The following is a 25,548-nucleotide window of genomic DNA, read 5'->3' on the forward strand; positions in this document are numbered from 1 at the left end:
CTCAGGGAACTCACTGAAACACAATACTGGCCTGTAAAAGAAACCATAGGCACACAGAAAGTCCTAAATTTCAAATATAATATAAGAAATAATACATTAGAGATGCGGCAACTTGGCTGGTGGCAGCCACAACCAGAGTTGCTGAGAGAAGGAGGGGAGAAGGCTAACAGAGAGAGAAAAACATGGTAAATTTTTTTAAACAAATTTTTTTCAAATTGGCATGGGGGAATCTGTATAATAGAGGGAGGCTGAACTTAATGTACCAAGAGTCAGTGGGAGAAGTGCCTCAATAAACACCAATCAAAAATTGCTCAGTCCACAGGTAGATAGTTCACCAGGAACTGGGATCATAGCATGGAAACCAGGTGCCAGCACAGTAACCACCTGTAAGCACTGCAGGGCAGAGAACAGAGATAGGAGACTGGGAATTCATAAAGGAAGTTATCAGCAGTTTCCAAGTGTACCTGGACCAATGTTACTGAAACAGGGTGCAAAGAAAATTGTGCTTGGAATAGGCAGGCTCTGGATATCAAGGAGAGAAAACTCCCTCTATTGCTAGTACCCCATAAGAGCTATTGAGAAGATGTATATAATAGCCAAACAAGAGTGTCTGCTCTACCTGATAATTCATATTCACATTCATAGCAGTGAATATGAAATCTATGGAGGTTTAGTCCTAAGCTCTTAAGTGTATTTTGCCAGAGGCCCCAAAAATTCAAACATCCAGCAGAGACTGCCATCAGGCCAGCAATAGGGGGGATAGATCAAATCTCAAATACCCACTGACAGAATTCCAAAGATCAGCCAAGACTACTAGAACTTCCAATTTACAACTCTGCACCACCCCCACTACAGGAATACACAATTGTCAGCACTCCCCAATCTATCTAGTTACTACACCCAGCTTTGCTTCCTAGCCACAAGAACTGGCAGTTAGGTGAGGAACACAAAGACATAACTTAACCCCCAGCCCTTGATCCAAGAGTTACAGAGCCAAAAATAAATATAAATATAAAAAATAGAAATTTATCCCTACCAAAAATTAGGCCCTAATTTCTTTCTTTCTTTTTAATTTACATATATTTTTAGTTGTTGATGGACCTTTATTTTATTCTTATTTATATGTGGTGCTGAGAATCAAACCCAGTGACTCACACATGCTAGGCAAGCGCTCTACCACTGAGCCACAACCCCAGCCCAACAAGCCCCTTATTTCTAAGAATTTTCCTCTTTTTTCTTAACTTTTTTTCTACATATTTGCACTTGTTACTATTCCTTTGAAAATCCTTTCAAATACCATTTCAATGTATTTATTTTTTATGGTTTTCCATTCTCCAAGATTTTGTGAGTATATATGTGGGTGTGTGTGTACTCACCATGAGGATAAGTTTGAAATAAACATATATATTCATATAATTTTATTTTCACTTCCATTGCTTTCTTCTGTATCTGTTAATTATATAACTTTGGTTTGACTTAGGTGGAGTATAAATATAGGTGGGTTTGAGTTGTTTAGATCTTATATTTACTTGTTTGTATCTTTGTTTTTGTCCCTCTTATTGTCCCATCTTCACTCTTTCCTGACCAATAGCTGAATTTTCCTGTTCTCTCTTCCTCTTTTATTTTATTTATTTTTTTTTGAGAGACAGAGAGAGAGAGAGAGAGGAAATTTTAATATTTATTTATTTATTTTAGTTTTCAGCGGATACAACATCTTTGTATGTGGTGCTGAGGATCGAACCCAGCGCCTCACGCATGCCAGGCGCATGCCAGGCGAGAGCACTACCCTTGAGCCACATTCCCAGCCCCTCTTTTATTATTTTAATGACTTTTAGTTGATTTTTAATTCCTCCTTCTTTACAGCCAACATCCACTACCTATCTCCAATCTCTCCTCTTTTCACTTTTTTAAAAAAATATTTCAAACTTTTTCTTGACTTTCTGCCCTATTTTTGCTTCACTTCCCCCTTCCTCTAAGAAGGGCAGAAAAGTGATTTAAACATTTCAATTCATAAAGTAGAGATACTGCTGCCAAGAATACTCACAATTCAGGCAAGCAACAGTAAATCTCACCCCACACTTAATCTAGTCCTACCCTAAGCCTCAACATTACTTCAACATATTGAACTAGGGAGATAAAACCCCCAAACCAATAACCAGGCCCCAAGAGGAACAACCAGAGCAGGACCTCAGGTCAGACCCATGGACATCTACTCAAACATCAAAAACAGAGAGAAGTCCCAGAACAAAAAAGGTAACTACACTCAAAAGGATATGTGTTTAAAAGAGGAAAAGGAATCCATCTCAATTGATAAATAACTACAAGACCTCTGAAAACATGAGGAAACAGGCAAACAAATCTTTACCCCCAAATCCAAAATCCGCCAACAGAGGATCCCACAGATATGAAAATGGTTGAGTTTCCAGAGAAAGATTTAAAAAAAAAAAAAAAAAACTGATTATTAAAATGTTCGATGATGTATGTATAATACATCAAAATAGAATATATTCTACATCATGTATAACTAAAAAGAAAAAAAATTTAAAGTTCAATGAACTAAAAAAAGATCTAAGGAAAGAAAAAGGAGATGAAAGATCATTTCAAGGGCTGGGGATGTGGCTCAAGCGGTAGCGCCCTCGCCTGGCATGCGTGCGGCCCGGGTTCAATCCTCAGCACCACAAACAAACAAAGATGTTGTGTCTGCCGAAAACTAAAAAATAAATATTTTTATTTTTTTCTCTCTCTTTAAAAAAAAAAAATCATTTCAATAAAGAAATAGATAATAAAGTTTCCAATCAGAATTCCCGAAAATGGAAAACAATGAATCAAATTAAGAATCCTCTAGAAAGATTAGATTTCATAGAAAATAAAACTTTAAGCCTTGAAGACAGGATACATAACCTTGAATACTCTGTAGGCAATAAAGTGAAAAAAATAAAAAGCACATGATCAGACTATCTAAGAATTCTAGGAAAGCTTCAAGAGAACAAACCTAAAAGTCACTGGGATAAAAGAGAATGTGGAGTTACAGGCTAATGTCACTAGGAACATTTTCAAAGAAATTCTAACAAAAAATTTTCCCATTATCAGAAATGAGATAGACATCCACATACAAGAGGTATAAAGGACTACATACAGACAAGATCAGAAGAGAATTCTCCAAAACACACCCCAATAAAAATATTTAACATAGAAAATTTAAAAAAAAAGAAATAAGCTGCAAGAGAAAAATGTCAGGTCACATTTTTAGGCCCACCAATAAGGCTCACCTGTGTCTTCTCAACTTAGAATCTAAAATCAAGGAGGTCCTGGAATGAGATATTCCACGCTCTAAAAGAAAATAATTGCCAGCCAAATCGTTATATCCACCAAAGCTTCTTTTCAAATCAATGAAAAAATAAAAACTCTCCATGACAAGAATAAACTGAAAGAATTCATGACCACCAAGCCAGCTCTACAAAAAATACTCAGTGATAAACTGAATAGAGAGGAAACCCCAAAACAACCTCAAAACTCCCAAGTAGATGAGGATCACTAGAAGAACTAAATAAATAAAAATCAAGACAGAATTAAATATAGCAAACAAACCCAAATGGCAGAAAACTAGAAACACATATTCCTAGTAACACTGAATGTAAGTGGTCTCAATTTCTCAATTAAAACACACAGATTAGCAGAATGGATCAAAAACAAGGTCTAAGGCTGGGGTTGTGGCTCAGTGGTAGAGTGCTTGCATAGCATATGTCACGCACTACATTCGATTCTGATGATAGATAGATAGATAGATAGATAGATAGATAGATAGATAGATACTATATCCATCTACAACTAAAAGTATTTTTTTAAAAAAGGTCCAACTATATGTTGTTTGCAAGAAACTCATCTCATAGGCAAAGATTCCTACAAGCGGATTACAGATTGGTGGAAAAAATATTCTGTACAGATAGTCTGAAAATAAGCAAGACTAGCTGTTCTCATATATGACAAAGCAGATTTCAAGTAAAAATTAATCAGAAGAGACAAAGAATGCCACTACATCCTGGTAAAGGGAACAATCAAACAAGAAGATATAATGATAATAAATATATTTTCCCCAAATGTCAGTGTACCTAATTACATTAAAAATGCTTCTTGATTTTAAATCTCAGATAGACACAAATACAATACTATTGTATGGTTTCAATACATCCTTGTCACCAATTGAAAGGTCACCCAAAAATACAATCAATAAAATTATCTGTGACCTAAATAATACTATAAATCAAATAGACCTAATAGAGAGCTACAGAATATTTCATCCCCCAAAAAGCAGAATTTACCTTTTTAGCAGCTCATGGAACCTTTTCCAAAACAGAGAATATTCTAGACTATAAGATAAGTCTTAACAACTACAAAGAAATTGGATATAGGGCTGGGCTTGTGGCTAAGTGGTAAAGCACTTGCCTAGCACATATAAGGCCCAAGGTTCAATCCTTAGCACCACATACATACATTCATAAATAAATAAATATGTTGTGCCCATCTACAATTAAATATATGTATGTATTTTTTTAATAATTTTTTAAGAGGGAGGGAGGGAGGGAGAGAGAGGGAGGGAGGGGGGAGAGAGAGAGAGACAGAAAGAGAGAGAGAGTTATTTTAGTATTTATTTTTCAGTTTTAGGTGGACACAACATCCTCATTTTATTTTTATGTGGTATTGAGGATCGAACCCATTGCCACGCACATGCCAGACTAACACATTACAGCTTGAGCCACATCCCCAGCCCTGTATTTTTAATTAGATATAATCCCATGCATCCTATCAGATCATAATGGAATAAAATTAGAAATCAACAGCAAGAAAAATAATAGAAATCACATAATGACATGGAGATTGAACAATATTCTCTTTTTTTTTAAGAGAGAGAGAGAGAGAGAGAGATTTAATTTTTTTTTTTTTTTTTTAGTTTTCGGCAGACACAACATCTTTGTTTGTATGTGGTGCTGAGGATCAAACCCGGGCCGCACGCATGCCAGGCGAGCACGCTACCGCTTGAGCCACATCCCCAGCCCCAGCAATATTCTCTTAAATGAAGGACTGATCAAAAAAGAAATTCTTACAAACAAACGAGATAAGACATACAATATATAAAAATATATGGGACAGTATGAAAGCAGTTCTAAGAGGAAAATTTATAGTATTGAGTACTTACATTTGAGAGAATTTTTTTTTAATATTTATTTTTAGTTTTCGGTGGACACAACATCTTTATTTTATTTGTATGTGGTGCTGAGGATCAAACCCAGCGCCACGCACATGCCAGGCAAGCACGCTACTGCTTGAGCCACATCCCCAGCCCAAGTACCTACATTTGAAAAATAGAAAGATCCCAAATAAATAAGCTTATGCTCCACCTCAGGGCCTTAGAAAAGGAAAAACAAACTAATTCCTAAACCAGCACAAGACAAGAAGTAATTAAGATCAGAGATGAAATTAATGAAATTGAGAAAAGAAAAAAAAAAACCCACAAAAATCAATGCAATTAAGAGTTGATTCTTTATAAAGATAAACAAGATCAATAAACCCTTAGCCAAAGACAGAAGACCCAAATAAACAAAAAAAGGAGATATAACCACAGACATTTCTGAAATACAGAGAATTATTAGAAACTATTTTGAAAATTTGTATTACAATAAATTGGAAAATCTAAAGATACTGACAAATTTCTAGACATATACGACCAGCCCAGATTCAATCAGGAAGACACCAAAAACCCAAACAGACCAATATTAAGTAATAAAATTGAAGGCTTTCCAACGAAGAAAAGCCCAGGACCGTATGGATTTTCAGCTGACCTCTACCAGACTTTTAAAAATGAATTAACACCAGTCTTTATCAAATTAGTCCCTGAAATTGAAAGGAAAGGATCACTCCTAAATACATTCTTTGAAGCCAATATAACCCTGATACCAAAACCAGACAAAGATACATTAAGGAAAGAAAACTATAGACCAATATTCCTGATGAATATAAATGCAAAAATCTTTAATAAAATAATAGTAAACCCCATTCAAAAACACATCAAGGGCTGAGGTTGTAGCTCAGTGGTACAGAGCTTGCCTAGCATGTGTGAGGCACTGGGTTTGATTCTCAGCACCACACATAAACAAACAAAATAAAGGTCCGTTGACAACTTAAAAAAAAAAAAAAACCCACATCAAGATAGACCACCACGGGGCTGGAGATATGGCTCAAGCAGTAGCACGCTCGCCTAGCATGCGTGCAGCCCGGGTTCGATCCTCAGCACCACATACAAAGAAAGATGTTGTGTCTGCTGAATACTAAAAATAAATAAATATTGAAAAAATTCTCTCTCTCTCTCAAAAAAAAAAAAAAAAGATAGACCACCATGATCAAGTAGGTTTCATCCCAGGGAATGCAAGGTTGGTTCAACACATGCAAATTAATATATGATTCACCATTTAAATAGAATTAAGGGCAGGAATATTCATCATCATCAATAGATGCAGAAAAGTCCAGTGATAAAATCTAGCACCCATTCATGTTGAAAACATTGGTGAAGCCAATTTATTTTATTACTCCAAAGAAATATAGCCAGGGCTGGAATTGTAGCTCAGTGGAAGAGCACCTGCCTAGCATATATGTGTGAAGTACTAGGTTAGATTCTCAGCACTACATATAGATAAATAAGTAAAATAAAGGTCCATGCCAGGCACTATGGCACTTGCCTGTAATACCAGTGGCTCAGGAGGCTGAAACAGGAGGATTTTGAGTTCAAATCCAGCCTCATGAACAGGGAGGTGCTAAGCAACTCAGTGAGACCCTGTCTCTAAATAAAATACAAAACAGAGTTGGGGATGTGGCTCAGTGGTTGAGTATCTGAGTTCAGTCCCCAATACCAAAAAATAAAAATAAAGGTCCATCAACAACTAAAAACCATATTTTTTAATAAATAAATAAATAGAATCTTAGAAAGGCTACATATAACAAACCCAAAGCCAGCATCATACTGAATGGAGAAAAACTGAAAAGTATTTCCTCTAAAATTAGGAATAAGACAAGGATATCCACTCTAACCACTTCTATTCAATATAGTTCTCAAAACTGTAGCCAGGGCAATCAGGCAAAAGAAGGATATTAAAGGGACACAAAAGAAAAGGAAGTCAAATTATCTCTTTTTGTGCTGATGATATGATCCTGTATCTAGAAGACCCCAAAAAAATCAACAGAAGACTTCTAGACTTGATAAATAAATTCAGCATAGTAGCAGGTATACTACAGTAGTGATTTTCCTAAGAAAAAAAATCAGGAAACTACCTCATTCATAACAGCCTCAAAAAAAAAAAAAAAAAAAAATACTTAGGAACTAATCTAACCAGGAGGTGAAAGAACTCTACAGTGACAATTATAGAATACTGAAGAAAGAAACTGAAGAAGACAAAAGAAGATGGAAAGACCTTACATGTTCTTGGATAGGCAGAATTTATATAGTCAAAATGGCCATACTACCAAAAGCAATATACATATTCAATGCAGTCTTCATCAAAAGAACAGTGACATTCTTCACAGAACTAGAAAAACAGTCCTAAAACTTATTTGGAAGAATAAGAGACTAAGAATAGTCAAAGCAATCCTGAGCAACAAGAGCAATACAGGATGCATCCCAATACCTAATGTCAAATTATACTACAGAGCTACAGTAACAAAAACAGCATGGTATTTACATCAAAGTATACCTGAAGATCAATGAAATAGAAGATACAGAAAAAATCTGCCTATTTAGTTAACTAATACTCGACAAGGTGCTCAAAAATATATATTGTATGAAAGATAGCCTTTTTAACAAATGGTACTGGGAAAGCTGGTTATTCATATGTTTCATATGTAGAAGAATGAAACTATATCCTTATCTATCACCCTATACAAAAGTCAAATCGAAATGGAACTTTGCAAGTGCTAGAAAAAAAGCATAGGATCAATATTCCATCATACTGGTATACACACTGACTTCCTTAACAAGAAATAAAATAAAAACAAAAATGAGTAAGTAGGATGCCATCAAATTAAAAAGCTTCTGCACAGCAAAGAAAATAATTAAGGGCATATTTATCCAAAAAAGATCTAAAATGAGCATACTATAGCAAAGCTACTTCAATGTTTATATCAGCACAATTTACAATAGCCTAATCATGCAATCAGCCCAGATACCCATCAACTGATGAAATGGATTAAGAAAATGTGGTATATATACTCAATGGAGTTTTACTCAGTCAAAAAGAAGAATGAAATTATGGCATTTGCCATTAAATGGATGGAAATAGAGAACAACATCATGCTAAGTAAATAGCTAACAAACTTCAGAAAATCAAGGGTCAAATGTCTTCTATGTGAAAGCTATAGCAAAATAAGGAAAAGAAGGCAAGAAGGAAAATCAGTGGAATAGAAAAAGGAGATAGAGAGGGAGGGAGGAGGAACAGGAAATGGGGGGAATGTAAATTGAATTAAACAAAATCACATTATGTACACATATAAATATGCCACAGAGAATTTCACCTTTATGTATATATAGAAAACATTAATCAAAAATAAATTAGTGGGCTGGGGATGTGCTCAAGCGGTAGCACACTCACCTGGCATGCACGGGGCACTGGGTTCAATCCTCAGCACCACATAAAAACAAAATAAAGATGTTGTGTTCACCAAAAACTAAAAAATAAATATTAAAAAATTCTCTCTCTCCTCCCCCCCCTCTAAAAAAAAATAAATTAGTGAAAGAAAGCTCCCTATGAAGGAGAATAAGGGAAAATAGAAGGAAAAAAAAGGAAAGAAGGGGAAAGGGGAGACTAAATGAAGTAAATCAAATTCTGTGCACATATGACTTTGTCAAAATGAATCCAACTACCATGTATAACTATAATGATCTAATAAAAAATCAATTTTAAAGGTGGTTTGCAAAAAAACTAGTGTTATCATGGATATGTAAAAAATTAGATCTCTTATGTATGGCTGGTAAGAATGTGAAGTGGTACGACTGCTGTGAAAAACAAAACAAGGGTTCCTCAAAAACTTAAACATAAACTAACTTTTAGATCTAGTAATTCTACTTCTAGGTATGTTCTTAAAACAATAGAAAGCAGGAACTCTAACTTATTTTTGTACATCAATGTTCTCAGCAGTATTACAAATAACCTAAATGCCCATTAATAGATGAATGGATAAACAAAATGTGGTACATATATAACACAGAATATTATATATCCTTAAAAAGACTGGAACTCTTGATACACTCCTGGTACAACATGGATCAATCTTGAAGATATTATGCTAAATGAAAGAAGTCACAAAAAGACAAATATTGTATGACTCCATTTAAATTAGGTACATATAAGAGTGAAATAGAGAGGGAGAGAGCAGAATAATAGTTCTGGGTAAAGGGGAAATATAGCATTATTGTTTAACGGATACAGGATGATTTTCAGTACAGGATGATAAAAAAAAAAAAGTTCTAATGAGGGATAGTGGTGATGGCTACATAACAATGTGAAAATACTTACTGCCACCAAAGTCAACACTTAAGTGATTAAAAAGGCAATTTAATATTATGGAAATTTTAGTCCCTCCACCATACACATATGCAAAGTTTGCTTAATCATTATGTCAAGAGAAAAAAAAGCAAAACACAGAATACATATTGTGATTCCATGTATACAAAATGACCAGAACAAATATTTTTTATTTGTTCTTTTTAATTATACATGCAGAATGCATTTTGACATGTTATATATACATGGAGTATAATTCCAATTTTTGTGGTTGAACATGATGTGGAGTTAAGTTGGTCATTTATTCATATATGAACAAAGAAAAGTTATATCCAATTCATTCTACTGTTTTATCCCACTTTCATCCCTCCCACCCCACCCCTATCCAATCGGTTGAACTTGCACCCCCACCCCTGCTGCCACCCATTGTTGAGTCCATTTACCAGCAAATGCCATAATTTCATTCTTCTTTATAGCTGAGTTAATATTCCATTGTGTATATGTACCACATTTCCTTTATCCATTCATCTGTTGAAGGGCACCTAGGTTGGTTCCATAGTTTAGCTATTGTGAATTGAGCTGCTATGAACATTGACATGGCTGCATCACTGTAGTATGCTGATTTTAAGTCCTTTGGATATATGCCAAAGAATGGGAAAACTGGATCAAATGGTGGTTCCATTTGAAGTTTTCTGAGGAATCTCCATACTGCTCTCCAGAGTGGTTGCAGCAATTTGCAGTCCCAACAGCAATGTATGAGTGTGCCTTTTCCCCACATCCTCGCCAACATTTATTATTACTTGTATTCTTGATAATTCCCATTTGACTGTAGTGAGATGAAATCTCATTGTAGTTTCAATTTGAATTTCTCTAACTGCTAAAATGTTGAATATTTTTTCATTATGTTTGTTGACTGGTCATATATCTCTGTAAAGTGTCTAGGACAGACAAAAAGTACTTTAAGGCTATAGAGAAGAAGAAACAGGAGTGATTTCTTATAAATAATAAGCACAGCAGCTATTTCTGCCATTTCATGGTGCAGGGGAAGATACAACATTACTATGCGAGATACACTAGAGCAGATAGACCCAAAGAATACCTACATTCTCAGTTGCACCCTGCCTCCAATCAAGAGAGCACCAAAAGTAGCAAAAAATCTTATAAACTACAATCCAACCTCTATTCAGCTATGTCCAACTGGAGTTCGGTGATCTAGTCTATCTGCTTCAAAGAGGAAAAGGAAACCCTTTCCAAAGACATCATCCACCTGCAGAGAATGACGTGACTCAAGCCATCTTGAGCTGTAACAACCATGATTGCCCCAGAATAACCCTAATCAGTTTGTACTTTAGTTCCAAACAAACTATAATAGAGAGAGCTGGGGTTGCAGCTCAGTGGTAAAATGCTTGCCTAGCATGTATGAGGCACTGGGTTCAAACCTCAGTACCATAAAAATAAATAAAATGAAGGTATTGTATCCATCTACAACTAAAAAATAAAAACAAATAAATAAAAGACTATAATAGACAAAACTATTACAGTGGTATACAAATCTTTACAACTAGAACCTGGCTCCAGGAATGTGTCTGATTCTTCAATATCATCATAAGAAAAGCCAGGTACATCCCATTCAGGAAAAAAAATCACTTTTGTCCTAACCCATGAATATGTCCCTCTTTCAGACCCAAATTGCAGTGATCTGACCAGGACCATGTTTTAATCAGTAAGTGTCCCAATAAATTGCACAGAATGCTGTGCAATCCTAGCTCTGTCTTCCTCTCTTTCTTCGGTCTAGCAGTATCTTGGGGCCTCATGAAGCAGGACTAGGTTGTTCCAGAATAATTTCTGTAATTTTTTATATGCAAATCCCTCCATTTAATTAAAAAAAAAATCAGTCATGTCAAGAGACAATACTAAATCATCAAAAATTAAGAGGGGAAAAACAGACAACAGAACCAGACCCACTTGTTATCCAGATACATATATTTAAAATAAATTTTCAAAAAGGAAAGAAAAACTGCTCTGATAAAATATGCAGGGAAACAAAGAAATGGGGGAAATAAAATAGATGGAGATTCTCACTAATTACAATACATAAAGATAGAATGGGAAGGAAATTCTAGAAACAAAATATAAATAACTGAAATCAAAATATTCTATGAACACCAGTTAGGATTAAAGAATAAAACATGAGGGAGATTATAGCAAAATTGTTGGAAACCAAAAATAGAGAAAATCTTAAAAATGATCATAGGTGGGTTGTAAAGTACATTACCTTCAGGAAGGACAATAATAATAACTTTTTGGGAAATGAAAGACAGTAGAAGATTATGGAAATTTACTATTGTTGAGAGAAAATGCCTGGCAATCCAGAATTCTGTACCACTGATATGACTTTAAAAAAAAAAATCAAGGTAAGATAAAGACATTTTCAGATAAACAAAAACTGAGAATTGAATTTGCTGCCAGGAAACTTATACAAAATAAATACTAAAAGGTAGTCCTTCAGACCAAAAACAGAAATGAAGGAATGAAGAACACCAAAAAAAATTATATATGTGAAAAATACAAATGAATATTGACTGTATAAAAACAATAATGTGCAAGGCAAGGTGTCATATGCCTGTAATCTAGCAATTTGGGAGACTGAGGCAGGAAGATTACAAATTCAAAGCCAACCTCAGCAATGTAGCAAGGATCTAAGCAACTTAGCAAAACCCTGTCTCAAAATTTTTAAAAAAAAAAATTTTTAATAAAATTTTTTTAAAGGGGGATTAGGGATGTGGCTCAGTGGTTAAGTACCCTTGGGTTCAATGGGGGGAGGGGGATGTGTTATAAGATTTAAAACATATACAGATAAAAAATTAAATAAAACATATGTAGAATTAAAATGCATGAGAACAAAAACATAAAAGGCAGGAAAGATGTGAATGGTATTTAAGTGTTTTAAGGTCATAATACAGTTGGGAAATTAAAACACTAATTTTATGTTAGATAAGAATGCATACTATAATCTAGCATAACCACTAAAACTACAGTAAAAAATTATATAGCAAACAGGCTGAGAGAAAACAGAATCATTAAAAAAAAAAAAAAAAAGTCAATAGTCAATGTAGGCCTAGTGGTGCACACCTGTAATCCCAGATACTGAGGAGGCTGAGGCAGGAGGATCATGAATTAGAGGTCAGTCTGGAAAATTTAGGGAGACTCTGTTTCAAAATTTTCAGAGGAAAAAGAATCAACAAATGGGACTTACTTAAACTAAAAAGTATTTTCTCAGCAAGAGAAACAATAAGAGAGGTAAATAGGGAGCCTACATCATGGGAACAAATTTTTAAACCTCACACTTCAGATAGAGCCCTAATATCCAGAGTATACAAAGAACTCAAAAAATTAAACAATAAGATAACAAATAACCCAATCAACAAATGGGCCAAGGACCTGAACAGACTCTTCTCAGAGGAGGACATACAATCAATCAACTAGTACATGAAAAAATGCTCACCATCTCTAGCAGTCAGAGAAATGAAAATTAAAACCACCCTAAGATACCATCTCACTCCAGTAAGACTGGCAGCCATTATGAAGTCAAACAACAATAAGTGCTGGCGAGGATGTGGGGAAAAGGGTACTCCTGTACATTGCTGGTGGGACTGCAAATTGGTGCAGCCAATTTGGAAAGCAGTATGGAGATTCCTGGGAAAGCTGGGAATGGAACCACCAATTGACCCAGCTATTCCCCTTCTTGGACTATTCCCTAAAGACCTTAAAAGAGCATACTATAGGGACACTGCTACAACAATGTTCATAGCAGCACAATTCACAATAGCTAGACTGTGGAATCAACCTAGATGCCCTTCAATAGATGAATGGATAAAAAAAATGTGGCATTTATACACAATGGAGTATATTACTCTGCACTAAAAAATGACAAAATCATGGAATTTGCAGGGAAATGGATGGCACTAGAGCAGATTATGCTAAGTGAAGCTAGCCAATCCCTTAAAAATAAATGCCAAATGTCTTCTTTGATATAAGGAGAGCAACTAAGAACAGAATAGAGAGGAAGAGCATGAGAAGAAGATCACCACTAAACAGGGACGAGAGGGGGGGGGAAAGAGAGAGAAAAGGGAAAATGCAATGTAATGTAAAGGAAGGAGACACTCATTGTTATACAAAATTACATATAAGAGGAAGTGAGGGGAAAGGGGAAAAAAAACAAGAGAGAGAAATGAATTACAGTAGATGGGGTAGGGAGAGAAGATGGGAAGGGAGGGGGATAGTAGAGGATAGGAAAGGCAGCAGAATACAACATACAATAGTATGGCAGTAGGTAAAAAAGTGGATGTGTAACCGAAGTGAATCTGCAATATGTATATAGGGTAAAAATGGGAGTTCATAATCCGCTTGAATCAAATGTATGAAATATGATATGTCAAGAACTTTGTAATGTTTTGAACAACTAATAAAAAAAAAAAGGCCCCCTGTGGGCAGAGCATTCCAGATGGTCTCTCTCCTTCCTAAAAGATGCTTTTTTATAATCCATTGTATTAGCTAAATGAGGTTATACAAGAAATGTTATATATGCCCTTCAGAATGACGCTGGGTGCTCATAATGGAAGAAATCATTTCTCTTCAACTTTCTATGGGCAACAAAGGCCTCAGCTGCAGAGGTTTTCATTTGGAGCAGAAACGTAAAGATTATTTCTTGTTTACATTTTAGTCTTGTACACATTTTGTTTATAAGGTGTGTGAGTTTTTTTCCTTCTCTGTGAATGTTTTTATTGAGTTTAATAAAGATTTGCCACATAAAAAAAAAAATTTTTTCAGAGGGCTGGAAATGAAACACAGTGGTTAAGTGCTCACCTAGCATGCCTGAGGGACTGAGTTCAATCCCTAGGATGGGGAAAAAAAAAATTCAACTTGATTAATCCTAAAGTAAGCAAGGGGGGAAAAAATGCTAGGCACAGTGGAGCACACCTGTAATCCCAGCAACTCTGGAGGCTGAGACAGGAGGATCACGAGTTCAAAGCCAGCCTCAGCAACAGTGAGTCCCGAAGCAACTCAGTGAGACCCTGTTTCTAAATAAAACACAAAATAGAGCTGGGGATATGGCTCAGCGGTTGAGTGGCCCTAAATTCAATCCCCAGTACTGCCCTCCCCCACCAAAAAAAAAAAAAACGTGAGACAGGACTGGGGATATAGCTCAGCCGGCATGTGTGAGGCCCTAGGTTCAATCCCTAGCACCATTAAAAAAAAAAAAAGGAAAAAAAATAATAAGGGCTGGGGATGTGGCTCAAGCGGTAGCGCGCTCGCCTGGCATGCGTGCGGCCCAGGTTGGATCCTCAGCACCACATACAAACAAAGATGTTGTGTCCGCCAAGAACTAAAAAATAAATATTAAAAAAAAAGAAAAAAATAATAAGATGATAAATTTCAACATTAGATCAGTAATTACATTATATTAATGAAGGAAATGTTTCACATAAAAGACTAAAATGGCTAGACTGAATTAAAAATCTAAAACCCAACTATCTGTTCTTGGCAAGGAACACAAATTAAGAACACAAAAAGCTAAAAGCAAAGTATAAACACTTAATAAATACCAACTGATGGGCTAGTGCACTTGCCTAGTTTGTGGGAGGCACTGGGTTCAATTCACAGCACCACAGAAAAGTAAATTTAAAAAATAAAAGTATGTGTCCATGTACAGCTTTAAAAAAAGGAGGGGGATGGTTCATAGTGACAAAGGGGTCACTATAAAAGGAAGAAATAGCAATACCAAAACTGTATGCCCACAATAACTTGTCTTCAAAATACATCAAAACTGACAAAACTAAATGGAGAAATAGTCAAATCTATAAGTATAGTGAGAGACTAGCATACCTACTTCAATAACTAAGAGCCAAGAGTTAAAAAAAAAAAAATTGGTAAAGATATAGAAAAGCTGAACAGAAACAATTAAAATTACAAGTTACTTGACATATTTAAATGTTTCACCCAACAGTGACAGAAAACACATTCTTTTCAACAGTTCATGTATCAGTTAACCAAAACTGCCCACATAATGGAGCATAAGGCAAACCTCAACAAATTTCAAACTGAACTCATTCAGAGCATGTATGATACAAAAGTCAAATTATCCATAAGTCAATAAAAGAAATATCAGGAGGCTGTGGATAAAATTCAGTGGCAGAATGCTTGCCTAGAATGCATGAGGCCAGGGGGTTTGATCCCCAGCACCACCCAAAACAAAAAAATTATTGAAACTATAAAGTAATCATATAACACTGTAGAAAACTGAGGTTTAAACTTCCATTTTCGGCCAGAAGAAATAAATCATCCTGAACTAGTCCTCTGAGGTGATTTCTTTAATAGCTGCAAATCATTTGACTCTTCTCTTTATAACCAAATGACTGAGACAGAAAGTGACAATGGGTAGCTTACTAAATCATAAGGCAATGCAGATTCCACTTTGTTGCTATTTCAACTTTAATCACCATATGACTACAATGTCATGAGAAACCAACAAGCCTGAATGACCCAAAACATTACTAAAACTAAATTTAAAAGACCTAAATAAACGCAGATATGCCATGTTCATGGCGTAGAAGACTCAATATCACTAAGCCTATTCTTCCTAAATTGAACTGACTCCATACAACCCGAATCAAAATCTCAAGGTTTTTTTCACTGAAATTGACAAGTTGAGCCTAAAATTTTAATGAAAATGCAGAGAACCCAGGCAATTCAGATAATTTTGGAAAAGAAAAACAAATTTGAGGGGTTGGGTGCCGCAGTCTGGCTGGGCACAATCAGGAGCCACTTGTCAAAAGAAACTAACTTTATTTTTAGAACCACACACCAAACCACACAGCTCCTCAGGAAAAACCCTCAGAGCCCAACTGCCACCACTGGCTTTCCACAAGCCTCTCTCTCCCCACACAAGCTTCTCTCCACCTCCCACAATCCTCCTGCTCTTGAGGCCGATTGGCTGGGTCACATGGGCGGAGCCAAAAAAGTCCCCCAATGAGCAGCTCCGAGGTCTGAAAGGGCAGGGAAACAGCCCAATGAGCATCACCGCAGAGGAGCCAATCAGCTAGATGTTGCTGGGGCCGCTGTGAGCCAATCATCAGCCGGCAGCTGGAAGTTTGCTGGCAGCTGGAAGTTTGCTGGGGCCCCTTCTGCTGTGGCTCTCAACATCTCCCCCTCTCTGTTTAAACAACAAGCATGTGGCTTAGGGACCGTGCCTGCCTTAGGTTGTCCAATAGTACATATGGTCCTTTGGTACCATTGCAATTGGATCTTACCTGTCACTGACTACCGGTCCAGTATACAGCCACACCTGTGGAGAGGTCTTTGTAGGGGGGGGGGGGGTGAGGTTCTTTGCCTCACCTCTGTTGGCCCCCATATCCTGGTGTATATGCACAAATTGCTGACGGTTGGGTATAAGTTCAGTGATAAAATGCATGTTTAGCACACATGAGGACCTGAGTTCAATCCCTAGCAAAAGGGGGATAGGAGGCACCTATAATCCCTGCTGAGGCAGGAGGATTCCAAGTTTAAAATCAGTCTGGGCAAACTTTGCAAGACCTGGTATCAGAATAAAAAAATTTTAAAAGGGGCTAAAGATGTAGTTCGGTGGTAGAGTGCACCTGAGGTCACTCCTCTGTATCAAAACTAGGATCCTAAAAAAAAAAAAAAAAAACTAGGATCCTTAGACTACTTAGGTTCAAACTACAAAAATTATGGTTTGCATAAGGATAGACAAAAACCAGTGGAATACAAAATCAGATCACATACTTATGGTCAATTGATTCTTTACAGAGGCACCAAAATATATTCATGTGTTGCCCAATAACAGGAATACAATTCAGAGAAATGCATACATTACTTGATTTCTTTTTCATGGGATCATCATAGAGTACTCTTACACAAAGTAAAAATTGCAACAATGTCACTAGGCGATATAATCAATCCCTCTCTCTAAATCTGACAAGGGGTCTTGCTAAATTGCCAAAGTTGATCTTAAATTTACGATCCTCCTGCCTCAGCCTAACAAGTCAGATTACCAAGCACTAGGATTACAGGTGTGTGCCACTATCCACTGGACCCAGCTTCAGATCCTTTAAAAAAAAAAAAAAAAAAGATACCAGGGCTGCACAGGGTTTCTCAACCTCAGCACCTGACATAGTAGGCTAAATAATGCTTTGATATAGTCTATCCTGTGTACTGTAAGATATATGAAAACATTCCTGGCCCCTATCCACTAGATTTTAGAAGCACCTTCCCAAATGTGATAACCAAAAATGTCTCCGGACTTTGCCAATATCCCCTCAGGGGCAAAATCATTACGAATTAAGAGTTACTTCTTTAACAGAAGCTAAAACAGTTTTTCAAAAAATCATTTCTAAACATAACTACACATCTTTCAGCCTATCTGAAATTCTATCCCTGTATGGCAGAGATTTTAATTTTGATTATGCTCGGTAATCATGAAGATTTTTTCAGTTACCTTTGTAACCACAAACACTAGGTACCAAATTCTCAGTAAACTAAAGACAAAAAGGAACTTTTGAGCCAAATGTAGAAAAAAGAAAGACTAAGTCTGATACCTTGAAGGATTCTAGTTTAATTTCTGAGTAACCTAATGACTTATGAAAATACATAAAACATATCCCTAATTCAACTAAAGTCTTCTAGGCTTTGTAATATTCAGAAAAAATTCACTAAGTCAAAATTTTTATATCCAAATTGAAGCCAAAGACACCAATGAAAACTAAATTCCAATTTCTTCTAAACCAGACATTGTTGGTGCACACCTGTAATTTCAGCTACTCAGGAGGCTGAGGCAGAGGATCACAAGTTTGAGGCCAGCCTGGGCAAATTACCAAGACCATGTCTCAAAAAAAAAAAAAAAAAAAAAAAGAGCTGGGGGTATAGCTTAGTCGTAGATTAAAACTTGGGTTTTATAAAACTGAGTTTTGATTAAAACCCAAGTTTTAATCTCTAGTACCTCAAAAAATGTTAAATTTAATTTAAAAAATAATGTCCTATTACTTTATCACTCATGAAAAAAAAAACGACTATCAATTGGAAAGACTGCTTTAATTAACTACAAAATTATAGATTTTTTACAACAAAGAACATCATGAACAAAGTTAAAAGATAATCTATTGGAGCTGGAGATGTGGCTCAAGCAGTAGCGTGCTCGCCTGGCATGTGTGCGGTCCGGGTTCGATCCTCAGCACCACATACAAAAAAAGATGTTGTGTTCGGCGAAGATTAGAAAATAAATATTTTAAAAATTCTCTCTCTCTCTCTCTCTCTCTCTCTCTCTCAAAAATAAATAAATGAATAAATAATATAATCTATTGACTAGATGTTACTTTTGTGTGTGTGTGTGTGTGTAGCTGGGGATTGAACCCAGAGTCTTCTGCATGCAAGGCAAGCACTCTACCAACTGAGCTATATCCCCAGCCAGTATGTTATTTATTGAACAGCTAGTGTATCCAGAATATAATAAAAACCACTTAAAAATATGAAAAAATGCCACTTTCTCATATAACCAAAATTGATGTCAAAATTTATGTGTATTGATTTTATATCCCTACTTCACAAACTTTAAATGACTCTTGAAGTACTCCCCCACTTTCTTCAATCACCCAACTTCATTATTCCACCAGATATGAGAAAAAAAATCCACTGATTTTGTCTCTCTCTACCCCAAATCCTTAATACCAAAACAAGAATGCTAAAGCATATATTCATCTTAATATTCCCCATTCCCTCCATCCCCTGGAATTCCAGAAACAACTCCATAACTAGCCATCATCGCACATTATGAAAGGTAAACTCCACATCCCAGGGAACAATGTGGAAAACCAAGTTCTTCTTGGAATAGCTACAGTTCATTCAAGAATAAGAAGGTGCAAAAAAGCATTTGACAAAATACAGCACCCTTTCATATATATTCAAGACACTAGAGAAACTAGGGATATAGGAACATACCTCAACAATGTAAAAGCCCAAGGTCAGCATTATTCTCAGCGGAGAAATATTGGAAGCATTCCCTCTAAAAACTGGAACAAGACAAGGATGACCTCTTTCACCACTTTTGTTCCATACAGTCCTTGAAACTCTAGCCAGAGCAATTAGACAAAAGAAATTAAAGGAATGCAAATAGGAAAAGAAGAACTCAAACTATCATTATTCACTGATGACTTTATTCTATACTTAGAGAATCCAAAAAACTCCACCAGAAAACTTCTAGATTTAATAAATGAATTTGGAAAAGTAGCAGGATATAAAAATCAATACCCGTAAATCAAACGCAATTCTATTTTTTTTTAAATATTTATTTTTTAGTTTTCGGCGGACACAACATCTTTGTTTGTATGTGGTGCTGAGGATCGAACCCGGGCCTCATGCATGCCAGGCGAGCGCGCTACCACTTGAGCCACATCCCCAACCCAAATGCAATTCTATACATAGTGATTAGCCCTCTGAAAGAGAAATTAGGAAAACTACCCCATTCACAATAGACTCAAAAAAATATAATACTTGGCAACAACTTAACAAAAGAGGTAAAAGACCTCTACAATGAAAACTACAGAACACTAAAGAAAAAAACTGAAGAAGACCTCAGAAGATGGAAAGACGGCTCATGTTCTTGGATAGGAAGAATTAATATAGTCAAAATGCCATACTACCCAAAGTGCTATACAGATTCAATGCAATTCCAATGAAAATCCCAAAAACATTCCTTACAGAAATAGAAAAGGCAATCATGAAATTAATTTGGAAAAATAAGAGACCCAGAATAGCCAAAGCAATCCTTAGCAAGAAGAGTAAAGCAAGAGGCCTCTCAATACCAGATCTTAAACTATACTACAGAACTATAGTAATAAAAACGGCATGGTATTGGCACCAAAATAGAGATGTAGACCAATGGTACAGAATAGAAGATACAGAGACAAACCCCCATAAATACAGTCATCTCATACTAGACAAAGGAACCAAAAACATACAGTGGAGAAAAGATAGACTCTTCAACAAATGGTACTGGGAAAACTGGAAATCCATATGCAGCAAAATGAAATTAAACCCTTATCTCTCACCACACACAAAACTCAACTCAAAGTGGATCACGGACTTAGGAATTAGACAAAAGACCCTGCACCTAATAGAAGAGAAAGCAGGCCCATCAAGTCAGATTAGGTACTGACTTCCTTAACATGATACCTAAAGTGCAAAATATAAAATCAAGAATCAATAAATGGGATGAATTCAAACTAAAAAGCTTATTTGCAGTAAAGGAAACAATAAATAATGTGAAGGGAGAGCCTACAGAATGGGAGAAAATCTTTATCACATGAACATCAGATAGAGCATATAAAGAACTCAAAAAACTTAACACCAAAAAACCAAATAACCCATGGGGCTGGGGTTGTGGTTCAGCAGTACAGCACTCGCCTAGAACATGTGAGGTCCTGGGTTCGATCCTGAGCACCACATAAAAATAAATACATAAAATAAAGGCATTGTGCCCAACTACATCTAAAAAATAAATATTAAAAAAATAATAAAATAACCCAATCAATAAATGGGCTAAGGAACTGAACAAACACTTCTCAGAAGAGGATATACAATCAATCAACAAATATATGAAAAAAATGTTCAACATCTCTAGTAATCAGATAAATGCAAATCAAAACTACTCTAAGATTTCATCTCACTCCAGTCAGAATGACAGTTATCAAGAATATAAGCAACAGTAAGTGTTGGCAAGGATGTGGAGGAAAAGGTACACTCACACATTACTGGTGGGACTGCAAATTGGTGCAACCACTCTAAAAAGCAGTATAGAGATTCCTTGGAAAACTGGGAATGGAACCACCATTTGACCTAGGTATCCCACTCCTTGATCTATAACCAAAGGACTTAAAATCAGCATACTACAGCGATGCAACCTCATCAATGTTTATAGCAGCTCAATTCACAATAGCTAACCTACAGAACTAGATGCCCTTCAATGGATGAATGGACAAAGAAACTGTGGTATATATACACAACAGAATATTATCCAGCATTAAAAGAGAATAAAATTATGGAATTTGCAGGTAAATGGATGAAATGAGAATATCATGCTAAGTGAAGTAAGCCAATCCCCAAAAAACAAAGGCCAAATGTATTCTCTGATAAGTGGGGGAGAGGTGGAGAATGGTGGAATTTTGAACTGGACAGAGGAAAGTGAGGGGAGTGGAGAAGGCATGGGGATAGGAAAGATGGTGGAATGAGACAGGCATCACCTGTACATGTGTGAATCTATCATGTACAACCAGAAAAATGAAAAGTTATGCTCCATTTGTGTACAATGAATCGAAATGCATTCTGCTATCATGTACATTTAGAATTTTAAAAAATACATAGGCAATATCATAATGGCAACCAAAAAAAGAACAAGCTGAACAAGCTGACCTGAGACTAGCTTGCAAAAGCTCTACCAAAGGACTCAAGTGACAATAGGATAGCCAGTCTTTATTCAAAAGCTCCCTTAGCAATTTTCCCTCCATGAGTCCCCTCTCCTCTCCCATTCCCACCTTGTGCCCCCATCCCCAACTCCAAGACTGAGTAATGAACCCAGGGCCTCACAAGCACTAGACAAGCACAGATTCTCAGTCTTTTTTATTTTATCTTGGGACAGGGTCTCACTAAGTTACCCAGGCTGGCATGGAACTTGTGACCCTCCTGCCTGAGCCTCCACAGGCATTTCAGGCATGTGCCACCACACCGAGCTCTTTCAGATTTTTAGAAAGGAATGGTTCAGGGATCTAAACAGAAAGACAGGGACTAAGGAAGGTTTTCTAGTGTATTTCCCAAAGTAAGTGACCCAAACATTGGAAAAATAAAAACAGAACTAAAGACTGACACATACCATTCATGGAAACTTCAGAATCACTAAAGGGCTAGTGTTTCCTCCAACTGCTATTAAGCACTATGAGGAAAAAAATAGTTCTGGATGTTATATAACTAGGGTTGGAGCTGGTAAAAGGGCCACCAATGTCAATCATCAATCTGTGCTTGGGTTTCTGCCCTTCTCAGAGATTCTAGCTGGCAGCCTCTCTCAAGGTGGTCCAGAAAGAACTTCAGGTAAGCCTGGGAGCTGAGGGGAGGAGGCCTTTACAGACCTCTGCATCCCCAAAGAGGAGACTTTTTAAAGAATTAAGAGAACAAGCTGGTTTGCAGACTTGGGAGATTGTGGCCCTTCTCTCTGGGGTTTAGGCAGGTAAAGTTCCACATTACAACCATTCTCCCTCCCAGAAATCCACTTTAAATGGTGTCACAGGTGCAGAATTACCATATAAATAATCCATAACACAAACTTCATTAAGGCCCCACAACAACTAAGAAATAAGTAGGAGGTCAAAGTATTTCTGTAGTACTGGGTAATGAACCCAGGGCTTCTCAGTGGGGGACCACTGAGTCAGCCAAGGAACCATCCTCTGAGGCAGCACACATGGTGAAGGCCCTGCACCAGCTGGGTCAAACAGGATGGTACTGGGGAACTATGACTGTTAATGAAGCCAAAGAGAAATTAAATGAGGTGCCAGAAGAAACTTTCTGGACTAGAGATAGTTTGCATTTAGACTACCTAATATCTGTTAAAACATCAGCTGGACCAACTAATCTGAACTGAGTACCAAGATGGAAATTCAGATTGGATTCTATCATAATTGACAAGCCCAAGCTTAAGCAATTTAACAGTGTAGTTCATCTGATTGACTACTATGTTCAAATGTGTAAGGATAAGTGGTGGGGCCTAGAAGCCCCCGTGTAATGGGACTGTTCACCTTTATCTGACCAAACCACTCTACACATCTGCATCATCTCTTCAGCATTCTGTCAGTTGACAAATGTACAGGTACCATCTGTGGACTGCCTTTACTAACAAGATTAAAAGATTACTTGGAATGTAAAGTTGAGCTGCAACTGTGTATAATATAAATCAAAATGCATTCTGCTGTCATATATACCTAATTATAATTAATTAATTAATTTTAAAAAAGATTACTTGGAAGAATATAAATCCCAGGTATAAGTGTTTCTGTTTTTCTAATCATCATATAGAGTATCTCCAAATGCAGCTGTGCAAAAGAGAACCAAAACTTGAGCGACTGGATAACTGCACAGAATTCTAAAAACTGCTGAAGTCAACCTAATTTAAATGCATAAAAAAGTAGCTAGGTATTTAAAGTTCCCCTAGATATTTTCACCTGAGTGATGCTTCCTCTCCTAGGCTGACCAAGACCAATCTATTCTTTTAAATCAAAAATAAAATGCCTCAACTGAAGGCTGAGGGAGCCATTTTATCAGAATGCCTTGTCTGATTAGGTCAAAGGTCCAAGCTCTAAGCACAGTAAGGAAGAGCTCCAAGTGGAGTACTGAAGAAGCAAACCGAACCAAGCTGATGCAGGCTTACCTTGAATTTATACGCCTGGTGGTCAGTATCTTCAAGGACATTTTATATGTTACATTCTGATATGTTTTGTCAAACACATAATGCTTGTGAGTATTTGTCCCTCATTTTTATGCAATTAATCAAATCAACCCCCCCCCCAAAAAAAAAGTAATCATGAAATCCTGTATTTGTCTTTTTACTATAGGTATGAACTCTCTCCTGGGAATGAGTACTGTAGTAATCCATTTCAAGGGAGCCTTATTTCAGAAATATTTCAAACTGGTACAAACAGAGAAGACTTTCTCTTTTCCTCTAAGGCTAAAGATAAGAATGTCATGTTCTACAGGTGCAACTTAATCCTGTTAATAAAAACCAGTATAGATATAGACATTTTACCCTTTGAAGTAGCTGTGTCCCAACCCGTTGCCATTGATTTTTTTGGAAATGGCTTTAGAAATTTCCCAGTCCATGAACTGTCTAACCAAGGACATCAGTAGTAGTTTCTTTTCTACTGTGCAGAATACTTTGACTTAATTTTCTTCCAGATATAGGGGGATACCTGCCTGTTTTTCAAAGTGTTTATTTACTACTGCTACTAGATACACTAGAATGTATTAAATAAAGAAAAAAAACTGACTTTTTAAAATATATAATAAATTAGAAGAGCTTTCAATGGGCTGAGGTGGGAGGATCGCAAGTTCAAGGGCAACTTATGGAAATCCTATCTCAAAATTAAAAAATAAAAAGGACTAGGGGTGTAATTCAGTGGTAGAGTACCCTTGGGTTCAATCCCTAGTATAATCATTCAATCACACACACTTTAAAACTATCCCTCCCACTGGGTAGGGTGGCAAACACATAGTCCTAGTTACACAGGAGATTGAAAGAGGAGGATAGCAAGTTTAAGGCTAGCCTAAGAAACTAGATGAGAAACTGTTTCAAAATTTAAAAAATAAATTTAAAGGGCTAGGGATCTAACTCAGTGGTAGAGCACATGCCTAGCAAGTACCAGGCACCAGGTTTAATCCAAAATACCACACACACACACACACACACAAAAATACACATTACAAACACACACCCCAAAAATTCAACCACATAAACACACCCCCCAAAAAAGAAAAGGATAAAATCTTAAAATGTTTAAGGCCATTTCACATTGTTCACATCCTGTCTATTTCTGACCACCAAGACTTCTCTCCAACTACCTCCCCACATCTCTGGCCTCCTTAGTGCTCTCCAGCCTCAAGCGCACAAAGGTCTCTAGAATCTCTGGGGCTTTGTTGATATTTATGTTCATCTTTCCCCACTCTTTATCTAAGTCAGATGTGAGCTGCTTATTTGTTTGTTTGCTTGTTTGTGGCACTGGGGACTGAACCCAGGGATGTTCTACTACTGGGCTATATCCCCAGCCCTTTTATATTATTTTGTTTTATTTTAAGACAGGTTCTCACTAAATTGCCAAGGCTATTGTCAAACTTGCAAATCTCCTGTTTTAGTCTCCCTGATACCTGAAATTACAGATATGGGCCATAAGACCTA

At 36.5% G+C, this 25,548-nt stretch overlaps 1 protein-coding gene and 1 pseudogene across 4 annotated transcripts in view; one reads left to right on the plus strand and one right to left on the minus strand.

Annotated features, from left to right (window-relative positions):
* The window catches only part of Rad54l2 (RAD54 like 2), a 159,120-nt gene that overhangs the window by 39,335 nt on the left and 94,237 nt on the right, over positions 1 to 25,548 (minus strand). The gene's annotated exons all lie outside the window — the stretch shown is intronic.
* On the plus strand, positions 14,142 to 23,552 carry LOC114091382 (suppressor of cytokine signaling 2 pseudogene; annotated as a pseudogene).

This window comes from Marmota flaviventris, chromosome 8 (genome assembly GCF_047511675.1).
Source record: "Marmota flaviventris isolate mMarFla1 chromosome 8, mMarFla1.hap1, whole genome shotgun sequence".
In the NCBI taxonomy this organism is placed as follows: Eukaryota; Metazoa; Chordata; class Mammalia; order Rodentia; family Sciuridae; genus Marmota; species Marmota flaviventris.